The 15436-nt window shown below is 42.3% G+C and overlaps 1 pseudogene; it reads left to right on the top strand.

Moving 5' to 3' along the window:
* The first annotated feature begins 403 nt into the window (after positions 1–403).
* LOC142434081 (small ribosomal subunit protein eS19 pseudogene) lies at positions 404–908 on the top strand (annotated as a pseudogene).
* Positions 909–15436: the final 14528 nt, after the last annotated feature.

Below are 15436 nucleotides of genomic sequence, written 5' to 3'. Positions count from 1 at the left end.
AAGAGAAAGAAACCAGAAAGGTCTCAAATATATGAGGAATGGTCCCAAACAGTTATAAAGTCTCAAAAGGAATTATAAGGGATCTCAAAAGTGATAGGAAGGTTCTCAAACTCATCAGGAAGCATTTAAGGTATATCCAACTCCAAATAAAACTCACTGCCGTTGAGGCTGATTCATCACGACCCTAGAGGACAGGGGAGAACTTCCCCTGTGGGTTTTCGGGACTGTAACACTTTATAGGAGTAGAAAGCCTGGTCTTTTCCTACAGAACTGAGTGTGGTTTTGAACTGCTGAGCTTGCGATGAGCAGGCCAGCTTGTAACCCACCATCACACCAGGCATCCTTAAAATACATCAAATTAAAACAGACAACGATGGTGGCAGATAGGTCAAAAACAGCCTCAAGCCCTTTCCCCTGGCCGGCAGCGCGGAGGCCACACGATGCCTGGAGTTACTGTAAAAGACGTGAACCAGCAGGAGTTCGTCAGAGCTCTGGCAGCCTTCCTCAAAAAGTCCGGAAAGCTGAAAGTCCCTGAATGGGTAGACACAGTCAAGTTGGCCAAGCATAAAGAGCTTGCTCCCTATGACGAGAACTGGTTCTACACGCGAGCTGCCTCTACAGCATGGCACCTGTACCTTCGGGGTGGCGCTGGGGTCGGCTCCATGACCAAGATCTACGGGGGGCGGCAGAGGAATGGTGTCATGCCCAGCCACTTCAGCCGGGGCCCCAAGAGCGTGGCCCGCCGGGTCCTGCAAGCCCTGGAGGGGCTCACGATGGTGGAGAAGGACCAAGATGGCAGCCGCAAACTGACACCTCAGGGACAGAGAGATCTGGACAGGATCGCCGGACAGGTGGCAGCTGCCAACAAGAAACATTAGAACAAATGATGCTGGGTTAATAAATTGCCTCGTTCGTAAAAACAAACAAACAAACAAAAAAACAGCCTCAAACTAAACCTGTGGCTATAAGCCCATTTAGGAGTGGGTTTTCTCTCTGATGTTAATGAGAGAAACATTCATGTGGGGGTGTCTCAAATGAATCTCCTCTGAGGTATAAAAGAGATTGAGCAAGCAGAGAAGAAAGATGTCAAACAATGGGAAGTGCAAAAAAAAAGAACAGAACCTTCCTCCTGAAACAACAAAAAGAGACAACCTTTCCCTAGAGTTGGCACCCTGAATTTGGATTGCTAGCCTCCTAAATTCTAGGAGAATAACTTTCTGCTTGTTAAATATCCATTTATGGTATTTCTGTTCTAGCAGCACTATATAACTAAGACAGGTCTTAAGTAGTCAGTCAGAGATTAAAATTTACCTGAAAGGGTCATAGAATTGTCAAGAAAACACTTAATTATTGCTGAAAGGGTATCACACAAATAGGGAGAGACCTTAATACATCAGAATGGAGCTCAAAAGATAGGCAAGAAACTCAAACACGTCAGCAGTGTCTCAAACAAGTGCGTAAAAGACTCAACCAGGTCAGGAAAGGTTTCAAACATGTCATGGTCTCAATACCTAGAAGATGATCAGGTACATCAAGAGAGGTCGCAAACAGTTCAAGGTGGGTCTCAAGCAGTCAAAAACACTGTAAAACTATCAAGAATGGTTTCAAACAAGTCAATGAGTTTTAATGATGCCAGGAAGGGTCACAAGGAGACAGGAAAGAGCTGAAGCGAGTCAGGAAACATCCCCAATACATCTGGAAACGTCTCAAATAGTATGGAAGAGACCCAAAGCTTATTACACATGTCAGGAAGGGTCAAATGCTTTAGGTAAAGGTTAGAATATGTCTGGAAGGTTATCCACTAGACACAAAGAGCCTCAAATATATAAGGTAGGGTATGAAACAACTCAAGAATGGTCAGAAAATCATCAAGATGAGCCACAAATACATCACGTGGGGTTAAAAAAGGCCAATAAGGTTCTTAATATGTCATGTACAATGTCAAATATGTTGGGAGAGTCTCTCAAATTAGTTATGAAGCATTTCAGGTATGTTACAAAATGGTTTCAACCATAAGGAAGATCGCAAATACAAAGTAAGGGTATCAAATGGCCCAGGGAGGTTCTCAAACACTCAGAAAATATCTCAAAAGGAGAAGAATGGTCTCAAAAGCATAAGGAAGTCTCTGAAATAAACCAGGAATGAGCTTAACTTAGTTATGAAGAGTTTTTAAATTATGGCTGAAAGGGTTTCATCTAGAAAGAACATTTTCAATTGCATCAGTAAAGGTTTAAAACATGTTAGGAAATATCTAAATATGTCAGGAAGTGTCTCAATCAGACAGAAGAGTTCCAGAGAGAGAGAGAGAGAGAGAGAGAGAGAGAGAGAGAGGTTTAACTAAATTAAGAAGAGTATACAGAAATTCACGATGGGTCTCAGAATATTCAAGAAGAGTTTACATGCATCGATAATGGTTTCAAACAGAAAGGAACAGTGTCAGATACATAAGCAAAGTTAAGTAGGGAAAGGTAAGACTGATCAGAGTCACAAATAGTCAAGAAGGCGAAAACATTGGCAAGAAAGTTAGGCAAAAGTCCAGAAGAGTCACAAATGACTCACATGGGTCCCAACCAACGACTTTCTAGATAGTCAGAAGAGGCCTTAAAAAGGTCAGGAAAAATACACTTTGTGTAAATCATAAAGGTCATCAGAAAGACTCGCAAACTCACCGGCGCGTGTCTCTAATATGACAGGAAGTGCCACAAGAGAAAGGGAGCGTTTCAAGCACATCAGGGATCCGACCAAAAAGGTCTGCAAGGCTCTCAGCGGAGTTAAGAAGAACTTACAAATTTGTCAGTAAGGGTGTCAAGCACATAAGGTCACTGAGTTGGCATTGATTTGATGGCAGTAAGTTTAGCTTGGGGACTGCAATCTCCAAGGGGGTCAAACAAAGATAGAGTCTCAAATACATATGAAAGGCTCTCAATTTTGTCACAAAAGATCGTGGAGCTTTGCAGTCAATTGGCCTAATATTGTGCTTCCCCTCTTCTTTCATTGTGGTGTGCCTTAGGTCTTAGGGGCTTTTGTAGGCCATCTAAGGTACCACAATCGAAGAAGGACCAGGCATCAGGGAAGGAAATGGAATATGTGTCCAGTTGTTTCCCACTAACTTCTTCACTAATGGGTTCAAACAAGTCAGAAAGCCACACATAAAAGTCAGAAAAGTTTTCTATTATGTCATGAAGTCTCAATTTTGTTCAAAGGCTCCCAAACGCCTTTAAAAGAGTCTTAGATACTCCAGCAAAGATCTCAAGTATGTCAGGAAGTGCTGGCATCCAAGTGGATGAGTCTGAAATGTGTCAGGAAGTGCCTCAAATGAGTCAAGAAGGTTCTCAAAGCAGTGAGAAACGATTATAAATAAGTCAATAAGGGTTCTAACAGGAAAGAAGTGTATCTGAATCAACCGAGAGCGTGTCATCATGTCAGGAATGGTCTCAAAGTACCAGGAGTGTCTCAAATACATTAAGAAAAATTACAAACATGTTAGGAATGGCATTGAAACTGTCAGAAAGTATTGCAAACAGAGAGGAAGAACCCCAAATGCTCAGGAATCCTTTAAAACAAGTGGGAAAAAATTCTCAAAGTAGTTAGTAAAGAATTCAGACAGAAAGAGGGCCCCCCCTCCCCCAACCATCTGGATGAATCTCAGAAATGCCAATAAAGAGCTCAAATAATTTGGGAAGGGTATCAAACAAGTGAGAAAAATATCTCTAATATGTCACAAAGAGGCTCAACTCATGAAGCCTGTCAAATAGATCAGAAAGAGTCTTAAATGCATCAGGAACGTTCTCAAATACATGGAGTCCCAGAATGCCAGGAAGGTTCTCAAACTTGTCAAGCAGTATAGGAATAAAGTTGAGTGGTCTTCACTACATGAAGAACTCCTCAAATAAGTTAGGACAAATTTCAATATACTAAGGAAGGGTTATAATACATAAGGCAGTAAGGGAATGGGAACGGCTCAGCTGCAACTGTGAGTGCAGCACGTGACGAATGGCCTCCGAGACTTAGGAAAGGTCTCACATACATCAGACAGAGTGGAAAATATATCAGAAAATCTAATAAGCAGAAAGGAAGAGTTGGAAATACCTCAGGAATCCTCTCAAACAAGTCGGGAGGGATCTCAGAGTAGTTAGGAAGAATGACAACTATGGCGGTAGAGGTTTCAAATGGAGATAGAGAGACCCAAATATACCTGGAAGTGTCTCAAATATTAAATTATGGGACTCAAACAAGTTGAGAAGTGTCTAAGGCAAGTCAGGAAAAGTCTTGAATAGGCCATTAAGAGTTTCAAATACATTACGAAAGTTCTCAGACATATCCCTGAGAATCTGAGCCATGTCAGGAAGATTCTCAAATACTTTAGGATGAACCTCAACCTGGCTGCTAACTGAAAGGATAGCAATTTGAACCCACCCAGCACAAGAGTCTGAAATGCATCACTAAGATGCTCAAATATCGCGTGAAGGATTTCAAATAGATCAGGAGAAGTCTCCAACGGGTCAGAAGAGTGTCTCCAACTCATCAGCAAGTGTCTAGACTAGAGAGGAAGACTCTCAAATACAAATAAATCAAGAAGTTTCCTAATATAGGAGGAAGAAATATAAACAAATGAGACAGCAAGGGTCTCAAGCAAATAGAAAATATATCAGATGTAACCGAGCAAGTATCACCGTCTTGGGAACCGTCAGGAATGATCTCAAATATACCTGTGAGAATTTCAAATATATCAAGAAGGAGTAAATAGCTGTGTTATACTGGGTTGACTAGAGAAGCAAATCCAGGGACCCATGTATATGTATAAGAAAGAGCTTTATAGCAAAGAGTAATTGTATATTAAGGAAACATCCCAGCCCAGTCGAGATCAAGTCCATAGTCTGACATTAGCCCATAAGTCCCATACTAGTCCATAAATCCCCTTTCAGACTCACGCAGCACATGCAGTGATGCAAAATGCAGGACCATCACAGGCCATCGAGTGCAAAGTCTTGTGGATCCAGTGTTGGTGGAAGCATCTCCAGGGCTCTCACAGGTCTCAGGTCTCAGCGTGGCTCAATGTGTCTTGTCAACAGGAAGGTGAAGCACAGAGAGGGGGAGGGCAGCCTCCAGAGAGCCATTTCTCTATGTAGCTCCCCACCCCCACCCCCCGCCAATAAAGCTGCGACCTGATCGACAGGCCAAACTCTGCCCGCATGTTCCTACGGGAGCCATGTTGGCACAAAAAACCCTAACTATCACAGTACCAAAGATATTAGTAAGGGCCTCAAACATGTTCTGGAAGATTCTCACCCAGATATTACGAGTTTTAAATGTCATGAAGAATCACTAACACATCAGAAGGAGCCTCAAAAACCAGGAAAAGTCTCACACATGTCAGGTAGCACCTTAAACAAATCAGGAGGGTCTACAACTTTCTGTAAGAGTCTTAAATGTATAAGAAAGGTTCTTCAATAGGTAAAGAAGATTTTAAACAACTTATGAAACATCTCAAATGCATTTGTCATTAATGATCTCAGGCAACCATAAAGGCTATCAACCAAATCTAGTACGGTTTCAAACACTTTAAGACATCAAGAATTGTCTCAAACAGTCCGGAATGTCGAAATAGGTGCTCAAAAATGTAGGGAATTGTCTCGAACAGATAGGAAAGGTCTCAAATGTGTCAGAAATCATTTAAAAAATATTCTGCAAATACTTGAAGATAGAAAGAGTTTTAAATACCTCGGGAAGAGTCACAAAGAAACAAGAAGAGCTTTGAATACTTTCCACTGGCCAGTAAGGATGTCAGATAGAGATAGAGTTTCAAACACATACAAAGGGACCCAGATGTGTCAGAAAGGATATCAAATATGTCCAGAAGGGTCTCAAGACAGAAAAGATCTGAAATACATCAGGATGAGTTTCAGATAGGAGCTTTGGGGGCATAGTGGTTATGTGTGGGTCAGCAGTTTGAACCCACCAGCTGCTCCATGGGAGAAAGACAAGGCTTTCTACTCTTGTAAAGACTGACAGTCTCAGAACCCCACAGGGGGCAGGTCGACTCTCCTAGAAGGTCGCTATGAGTCAGAATTGACTCCATGGCAGGGAGTGTGAGTTTTTTGAGTCTGAGTTTCAAGTAAATTATAAAGCATTTCAAATATTTCTGTATGAATCTTGAACATACAATATCAAGAATTGCTTCAGAGAGGAAGAGTTTTCAAACACACCAGACACTTCTGTCATAACCCAGGAACCCGTCTCAAACATAGCAGAAAGTATCTCAACCTGACAGGAAAAGTCTCAAATCCCAGGAGAGTCTCTAAAAATAGGCCAGGAAGAGTCTTAACTATGTCAAGAAGGACTTTAAATTCTCCATAAAGGGTCTAGAACAGAGGGGAACGTTCTCAAATTTATCAGGAAGTATCTCAAACAAGTAAGAAAGGTTCTCAACATAGTAAGGGGAGTTATAAAGAAGTCAAAAGTCTCAGAGAGGAAGTGTCTTGACTACATCCAAAGGAGTCTCAAATATATAAGGAAGGATTGTAAACAAGTCAAGGAGAGTTTTCAAGCAAGTCAGGAAAGGTCTCATATACAAAAGTAAGCCCCAAAGCACTGCTACCACCAGCCTGTGAGATCACAAGGTGTCGAAGGGATCAGGGATCAGGCATCAAAGACCATAAAAAAAATAAAAAAATCTTAGCATTGTGAACGAGGGGGAGTGCATCTAGGGGCTTAAAGGCTTGAAGGTACACAAGCGGCCACCTAGCACAGAAGCATCAAAGCCCACATGGAAGAAGTACACCAGCCTGTGTGATCACGAGGTGTTGAAGGGATCAGGTATCAAGAATCAAGGACCAATAATCACATCATTTTGAATGAGGGGGAGTGCGGAGTCTGGACCCAAAGGCCGTTTGTGGGCTACTGGACATCCCCTTTACAGAAGGGTCACGGGGAGGAGATGAGCAAGTCAGGGTGCAGTGTAGCAATGATGAAACATACAACTTTCCTCTAGGTCTTAAATGCTTACACACACCCCCCCCCCAATATCATGATCCCAATTCTACCTTACAAATCCGGCTGGACCGAAGGATGTACACTGGTACAGATGGGAACTGGAAGCACAGGGAGTCCAGGGGAGATGAACCCCTCAGGACCAGCGGTGAGAGTGGTGATACTGGGAGGGTGGAGTGGAGGTGGGGTAGAAAGGGGGAACAGATTACAAGGATCTACATATAACCTCCTCCCTGGGGGACGGACAGTGAAGTGGGTGAGAGATCTCGGATGGTGTAAGATATGACAAAATAATAATTTATAAATTATCAAGGGTTCATGGGGGAGAGGGGAGCGGGTAGGGAGGGGAAAAATGAGGAGCTGATGCCAGGGGCTCAAGTAGAAAGCAAACGTTTTGAGAATGATGGTGGCAGCATATGTACAAATGTGCTTGACACAATGGATGGATGCATGGATCGTGATAAGAGTTGTACGAGCCCCCAATAAAATGATTTTTTAAGAAAAGCACTGCTATAAAAATCATTAAAAAACTGTATTAAACAAAAATATCCAATGTGAAGCTCTTATTTCTCAATATATCTACCATCTAGGTCTAAACACGTCTGAAGGTAGTATTTTCATCATAGTCTTCTGAGTTGACACCTCTCTTGAATTGAACTGGCCCAGCAAGTCCCCTCCGAAGCCACTGTTTTGATTGGGCCTTTTTTTTTTGAAGCCACCCTAATGACACTAACAGTGTATTCTGAGAGAACTTGTCTGTAGCCATCCACTGATGGCAGCGACATGTGAACAGGTCCTGTACGGAATAACCGTGTGCACGTATGAGCTGGATGCTGCGGGGCTTACTCTCGTACACCAGGAACAGCCTCGAACAAAACATGAAAGGTCTGAAATATGTCAAGAATAGTCCTAACTAGGTTAAGGACTTTCTCAAATATGGCAAGAGACTTCTCATACAGGTCAGCAAGGGTCTGAAGAATTTATCAATGCCTCAAACACATCTGGAAGGGTTCTAAAAACACATCAGGAAGAATAACAGCCATATCAGTAAAGGTCAGGAAATTCCCAGAGAAGAAGGATCTCAAATACATCAGGAATCCTCTCAAACAAATCTAGAAGCGTTTTTCAAAGCAGGCAGGAAGAACCTTAATGACAGACAGTCGCTACCTTCTAGTCGATGTGAGCTAAGAGACAGCTATAGTGCTGGAAGATGATTCCCTCAGGTTGGAAGGCACTCAATATGCTCCTGGAGAAGAGCTGCCTGCTCAAAGCAGAGTCAACCATAAAGATGCAGATGGAGTGAAGGGTTTGGGCCCTTCATTTGCTGATGGAGCGTGACTCAACATTAGAAGAAACCGTTGTCAACATCCATGAATAACTGGAATGTGGAATGAACACAGTTCTAATCTTGGAAAAGTGGCAGTCATCAGAAATGAAGTGCGATGAATAAAGATCAGTATCTTAGGCAGCAGTGAGCTGAAATGGACTGGTATTAGCCGTTTTGAATCAAGTTTACTATGGTTTACTATGCTGGGAATGATGCATTGAAGAGAAGTGACAAAACATTGGTGTTTATTTTTTTTCCAAGAGCCTACTTTTTATTGGGTAGAATCCATCATGTTTAAATAGCATATATATTTAAATTTATTATTAATTGGGAGTTAATACATATATCATTCCATGATTAAATCATGGAATGATTTAATAATTACAAGCAGAATTGTACAATCGCTTCCACCATCAGTTTCCAAACAGTCTCTTCCTTCCTGGACTCCTTGATATCGGCCTCTTTTACATGTCCCCCCACCCCACATTCATTATTAAAAATATCCTTTCAAGACCTATTTTGAAGTACAATGTTGTCTGTGATAAGATAATATCTTTATGCCAACAAAGAAGTCTGGTTAATACAACTATTATCCAAATTTATGCACTAACCACTAAAGCTAGTAATGAAGAAATGGAAGACTTCTACTAACTTCTTCAGTCTGAAACTGATCAAGCATGCCATCAAGATGCATTGACAGTTATTGGTGATTGGAATGTGAATGTTAGAAACAAATAGGAAGAGGCAGGAGTCGGAAAATATGGCCTTGGTGATAGAAATGAAGCTGGAGATCACATGATAGAATTTATCAAGACCAAGTATTTATTGCAAATATATTTTTCAACAACATAAACAGCGACTGTGCACATGGATCTTGCCAGACAGAAGCCACAGGAATCAAATCGACTACATCTGCAGGAAGAGAGAATAGAAAAAATCGACACAGTAGCCAAAATGAGGCGCGGGGCCAAAAGTGGAACGGACCATCATTTACTCTTATGTAAATTCAGGTTGAAGTTGAAAAAAATTAAAATAAGCCCAAGAGAGCCAAATTACAACCTCGATCATATTCCATCTGAATTTAGAAACTATTTCAAGAATAGATTTGACACATGGAACACTAATGACAGAATGTCTAATGAGCTGTGGGATGGCATCAAGAACATACATGAAGAAAGCAAAAGGTCACTTAAAAGACAGAGAAGAAAGAAAAGATCAGAGTGGATGTCAGAAGAGACTCTGAAACTTGCTGTTGAGTAAGCTAAAATAAATGGGGAAATGATCAAGTCAAAGAGCTGACTAGAAAATTTCCAAGGAAAGCTCAAGAAGACAAAGTGAAAGTATTATAATGAAATGTGCAAAGACTTGGAGTTATAAAGCCAAAAGGGAAGACCATGCTCCACATATCTCACGCTGAAAGAAGTGAAGGGGAAAAAAATCATGCCTTTAGTGGAAATATTGAGGGATTCTATAGGCTAAATATTGAATGATGCAGGAAGCATCGAAAGAAGATGGCAGGAATACAGAGTGACTGTACTAAAAAGAACTGGTTGACATTCAACCATTTCAAGAGGTGGCAGAGGATCAAGTACTGATGGCGCTAAAGAGAGAAGTCCAAGGTACACTGAAGGCACTAGTGAAAAACAAGGCTCCCAGAATTGATAGAATACCCACTGAAATGCTTCAACAAGCTGATGGAGCTCTGGAAGCACTCATTTGTCTATGCCAAGAAATTTGGAAGAGAGCTAGCTGGCCAACTGACGGAAAGAAATACATATTTCTGCCCACTCCAAAGAAAGGTGACCCAACAGAGTGTGGAAATTATTGACAAATATCATCAATATTATAGGCAAGTAAAATTTTGCCAAGATCTTTCAACAACAGTTACAACAGTAACTGCCAGAAATCCAAGCCACATTCAGAAGAGAATGTGGCGATGGGTATCATTGCTGATGTAAGAAGGATCTTGGCTGAAAGCGGAGAATACAAGAAAAAAAAAAAACATCTACCCAGGTAGATTTGCAATGTGGAAGACACAGATTTGTTTCAGAAAAGGATGCCAAACTGGACCTGTATTCCCAGAGAGGGGAAGTTGATGCCTGGTTTCAAGGCATTTAAAGACCAAACCATGCTACTGCTTGGAGGAAATACTGTTGGATTTAAATGAAAGATTGTTCTTATTTACCATTCTGAAAACCTCCAAGCATTCAGATTGACAAACATAAGGTGCTGGTCCACTAAAGGCGTAACTCTAAGGCCTAGAGGATGCTTGGGTTATTCAAAGCATAGGTTTTAAATGGTTTCATCCTACAATTGCTCGCCCACTGCCTTGAAAAGAGCATTCCTGTCCAGATTCTGCTGTTATTAATAATGGCCCAGGACAGCTTCTTCACGTGGATCATTTAGACGAAGCAAGATGTGAAAGCCATGTATCCCCTTGGCACTATGACAACTGTGATGCAGCCTATGGACCAAAGTGGAATCACTGCTTTCAAGGCATAACTCAACCTATTTGCCCTAGAGTTGATTCTGACTCATTGTAACCCTATAGGACAAATTAGAACTGTCCCATTGAATTTCCAAGGCTGTAATCTTTATGGAAGCAGACTGCTACATCTTGCTCCTCCGGAAAGGTTGATGGTTCAACCCCCAACCTTTTGGTTAGCAACTGAATGCCACCAGCACTCCTTTTCAAGGCCTACTACCTCTGGACCATGTTTGTTCAGTCAATAGCTACAGCAGATGCGGATACAATAATATTATTACTTCGTTTCTGGAAGAACTATAATATTCTTTAGTGTATCTGGTACGTTGAATATCCTGAGGGAGTTGCAGGAAAATGTATGCAGCAGATTTGGAAAGATTTGCTGAGTTATGTGAACATGCTCTAAGCTAGCGGTTCTCTGCCTGTGGGTTGAGACCCCCTTGGGGTCAAATGGCCCTTTAACAGGGGTTTCCCGATTGATAACACTAGTAAGATGACAGTTATGACGTATTAACAAAAATCATCTTATGGTTGGGGGGTCAGCATCACATGAGGAACTGTATTAAAGGGTCATGGCATTAGGAAGGTTGAGAACTACTGCTCTAAGCATTTGCTCAGGGATAATACAATGAAAGCAATTGGTGGGGAAATCTGGAAGGATCTCCATTACACAGGAAGAGTCTCAGATATGTTGGGGATAGTTTCAAACATGTCGGGAAGCCCATCAAAGAACTCAACTACATGAGCATGGGGCTCAAATATGTCTGGAAGCATTTCAGACCATCAGGAAGACTTTCAAACAAATCCAGATTAGTTTCAAGCATCTCTGGCAGGGTCTCAAATGATCATGTAGGTTTGTTTGTTTTGTTTTAATTGTCCAAAGCCAACCCAGTCTCATTGCCATGGAGTTGACGCTGACTCATAGCAACCTGATAGGACAGGGTAGAACTGCCCCCTGTAAGTTTCCAAGACTGGAACTCTTTATGGGAATAGAAAGCCCTGTCTCTCCTCAGGGCTTTGAACTGTTGACCTTGCAGTTAGCAGCCCAACATGTAACCACCATACCACCAGGTCTCATAACAGTACACACAACCAAAATTTTACAATTTTCACCTTGCATTTGGTGATGGATTCTTAAATGTGACGACAAAAACATGACCAACAAGAGAAAAATAAATAGGTAACGTGGACTTTATCAAAATCATGTGGAATTTTAAGCACACCTGGGGGAGTCACAAAAAGATGGGAAGGGTATAAAAGATGTTAGAAAATGTATAGGAAAAAGAAAAAAGAAACTGTAGGCAGATCTCCAATCCATCAGAAAGGGTCTCAATTATGTCAGTAAGCATCTCAGATATTTTAGAAATCATCTCAAAACATTATCTCAATCAAGTCCAGAACTCTCTTGAATAAGGTGACATGGATCTCTCACGTGGAAGGCTGGATGCAGAAGAACATCATACAAATCAGGAAGGGTCTCTAACATGTCAGAAAGCTTCTCAAATATGGCAGGAAGGGTCTTCGTGCAACAAGGACAGTTCATGTTTAAGGAAATGCTTTACACCTCCTTTTCCTGCCAAATGATCCTGGGGCCCCAGGACTCTGCGGCCATCCATCCCTCCCTTCAAATACCCCTCTAGCGGCCCACTTGACCCTACCCGGTTACAGCCTCGCAATAGAATGCCAGACTCTTCTGATGGACGTGCAGTTCACACAAAGATCCCAGGCTTCTTTTCTTCTCTGTGCTGTCAGCCAGCATTTTCTCAACAACATAATGAATCCAAACCTACAATACCAAAAGCTTCCAAACAAAAACAAGACAAACATACCAAAAAAGCGTTCGCAAACATTGCTTTGTCATGTGTTAATATCACGAGGGTTTAAGAATTTTAGGTTCCATTCCCAGCCAATGCACCTCCTGTGTGGCCAGCACACAGCTCTCGGTGGAGGCTTTATATGTTGCCGGAAAGCTCCACAGGTGTCAGCAGAGCCTCCTGAGGAGGATAATCTCCAAAGAAAGGCCTGGCGGTCTACTTCTAAAAACCAGCCAATGAAAATGCCATGGGTCCTGGTGATTGGTAATGAAGCAGCCCATTGGGGGGATGGCACAGGCCTGGGCAGCCTTTCATTCCATTGTGTATGGGTTTGTCATGAGTCAGCCCGAACTTGAAGGCAGCTAAAAACCACGAATTTTACACAAAGAAATTTAGTGGGCAAACAGATTCTTTTTTTTTTTTTTAATAGAAAACCAGAAAGGGGTCTGGCGTGGAATGTTGTGAGCAGCAATTCACATCCTCTGTCAGTGGAAAATAAACACCATGCTCAGCATGACTGCGTTCTCCACTTCCTTGTTTACAGAGGCAACTGGGTCTCTTTATCAATCATTTGTTTATTGTAGATGCTCCACCCAGAAGCAAAGCCATCCCAATGTCCAACTCACAACCTTATCAATCTTACCACTCAAATTCACTGCCACCAACTCAGTGCTGACTCTAGGACAGGGTAGAACTGCCCCTGTGAATTTCTGGGACTGTAACTGTTTAGGGGAGTAGAAAGCCCCATCTTTCTCCTGGAGAGAGGCTGGTGGTTTCGACCTGCTGATCCCTTGGTTTAACAACCGAACGCTTAAACTCTGTCCCACCAGAACTCCTTATAACCTTGCCACTAGCTTTGTAATTTTTAGCTCTTGGAAGTGTTTCCTATGCCAAAAAGAGGCCTCTGTGTTTGTATACTGTATACGTAAAACACAACCACACGCTCCTCCAGAAAATGTGAGAGTTAGCGCTTGTTGGTCCAAGGGTAAGAGAAGGAGTTTGTAGAAAGATACAAACTCACTGCCATCGAGTCAGTGCTGATTCACAGTGACCCCCTGTGTGGGTCTCAGTCTAAGGCGTAATCTCTACACCGCCAGGGCTCCTGTATGCCGAAAAACGCTCAAGAATTAAGAAAATAGTACCTTGGAAGAGAACACTAAGTTCAAGAATTAGTGCATGTGAGAGCAGTATTGAATTACAATTTGTCAAGTTAATAACCACGGTAATTAAAAATAGATGACCTCATTTGGTCTCATAAATTATTGTTGAGAACCACTGTCTCATGTCAAGTTGTTTCTGCAGTGAAGATTCCGTCCTGCCCTGGTTCCTTCTCCCATCCAGCTACTGCTGAGCTTCAGGGTGGGAGCCTGGCGCCCCACCCACCCACCCGGGTTAGTCATCTGAAGAGCAGGGTGGTCTTTGGGAGCATCTTCCAAGACATAAAACTGAGTACGTTTTGGTGTTTCCTTGATAACTACATCTACGTCTTTATCTTTGGAAACAATGGCGCTTAAAGAGGGCTGTGGAGTGGGTTACAAGTTGGGGGGCGAACCGCAGGATCAGCTGCTCCTTGGGAGAAAGAGGAGGCTTTCTGCCCCTGTAACGATGTACAGCTTCAGAAATTCAAAGGGCAGTTCTACTCTGTCCGAGAGGGTTGCTATGAGTCAGAATGGACTCAATGGCAGGGAGTTTAGAGTGGTTTGGGTCTCCCAGCAAGAGGTGGAGTTTATTTCCCCTCTAGCTGGGTGGGCCTTGTGACACTTCCACCAATAAGATGGGGCGGGGGGGGGGGAGTGACAGTTTTCCTATTCTGGCTCTGAAAGGACGGGTGGCGTCTGCATCTCTTTGCTTTTGGAACATTCGCTCTGGGTGCACTCCCGCTCACCACCCAGCTACCACACGGTGGATCCAAGAATGCTTCTCACTCAGGAGCTCTGGGCCTGTACTTCTCCCAAGACACATTTGCTTGTGCTGACAGCCTGTGGCACTTTCAATGTTCTTCACCAGCACCGTCATGCAAATGCATCAGTTCTTCTCCCGTCTTCCATATTCATTGTCTAACTTTCACATGCATATGCGTCCGCGTGCATTTCTTCATGCATGTGAAGAAATGTGAAGAAAAAGCCATGGCTTGGGTCAGGTGCACCTTAGTCCTGAAAGTGACCTCTTTGCTTGTTAACCCTTGAAAGAGATGTTTAGCAGATGTTCCCAATGCAATGGGTTGTTTGGTTTCTGTACTGCTGCTTCCATGAGGGTTGATTGTGGAGCCAAGGAAAATGAAATTCTTGCCAAGTTCAATCTTTTCTTTGTATATCTCATGATAATACTTTGTCTTCTCCAGCTACCCTTTGAAAATTTCTGCTCACTTCTTTTACTTCAGTGTTTCTTCCATTCATGCTATCTTCTCTATGGTCAAGAGCATGTTTCAGAGTCTCCTCATAGCCACTTTCCTTCTTGTCTTTTTTAATGGCCTTTTGCTATTTTTGTTTTGTTGTTTCTCCTTTTGCTATTTTCATGTATAATGACTCTTGCTGTCCCCCCACAACTTGTTGAGTATTCTGTCATTAGTGTTCCATGTGTCAAATCTCTTCTTGAGATAGTCTCTAAATTCAGGTGGGATATATTTAAGATTATATTTTGGCTCTCTTAGACTTGTTTTAATTTTCTTCATCAACCTGGACTTACATATGAGCAATTGATAGTTTGATGGGATTGATGCCTAGTCAATCCCTGGCCTTGTTTTGGACAGGGAGACGTCTTTTCCTACAGATGTAAACAAACCCCCAAACAAACCGCCATCAAGTTAATTCTAACTTCTAG

The sequence above is a fragment of the Tenrec ecaudatus genome, chromosome X, assembly GCF_050624435.1.
Source record: "Tenrec ecaudatus isolate mTenEca1 chromosome X, mTenEca1.hap1, whole genome shotgun sequence".
NCBI lineage: Eukaryota > Metazoa > Chordata > Mammalia > Afrosoricida > Tenrecidae > Tenrec > Tenrec ecaudatus.
The sequence above is the reverse complement of the archived record's forward strand: the minus strand, read 5'-3'. Positions and strand labels throughout refer to the sequence as shown.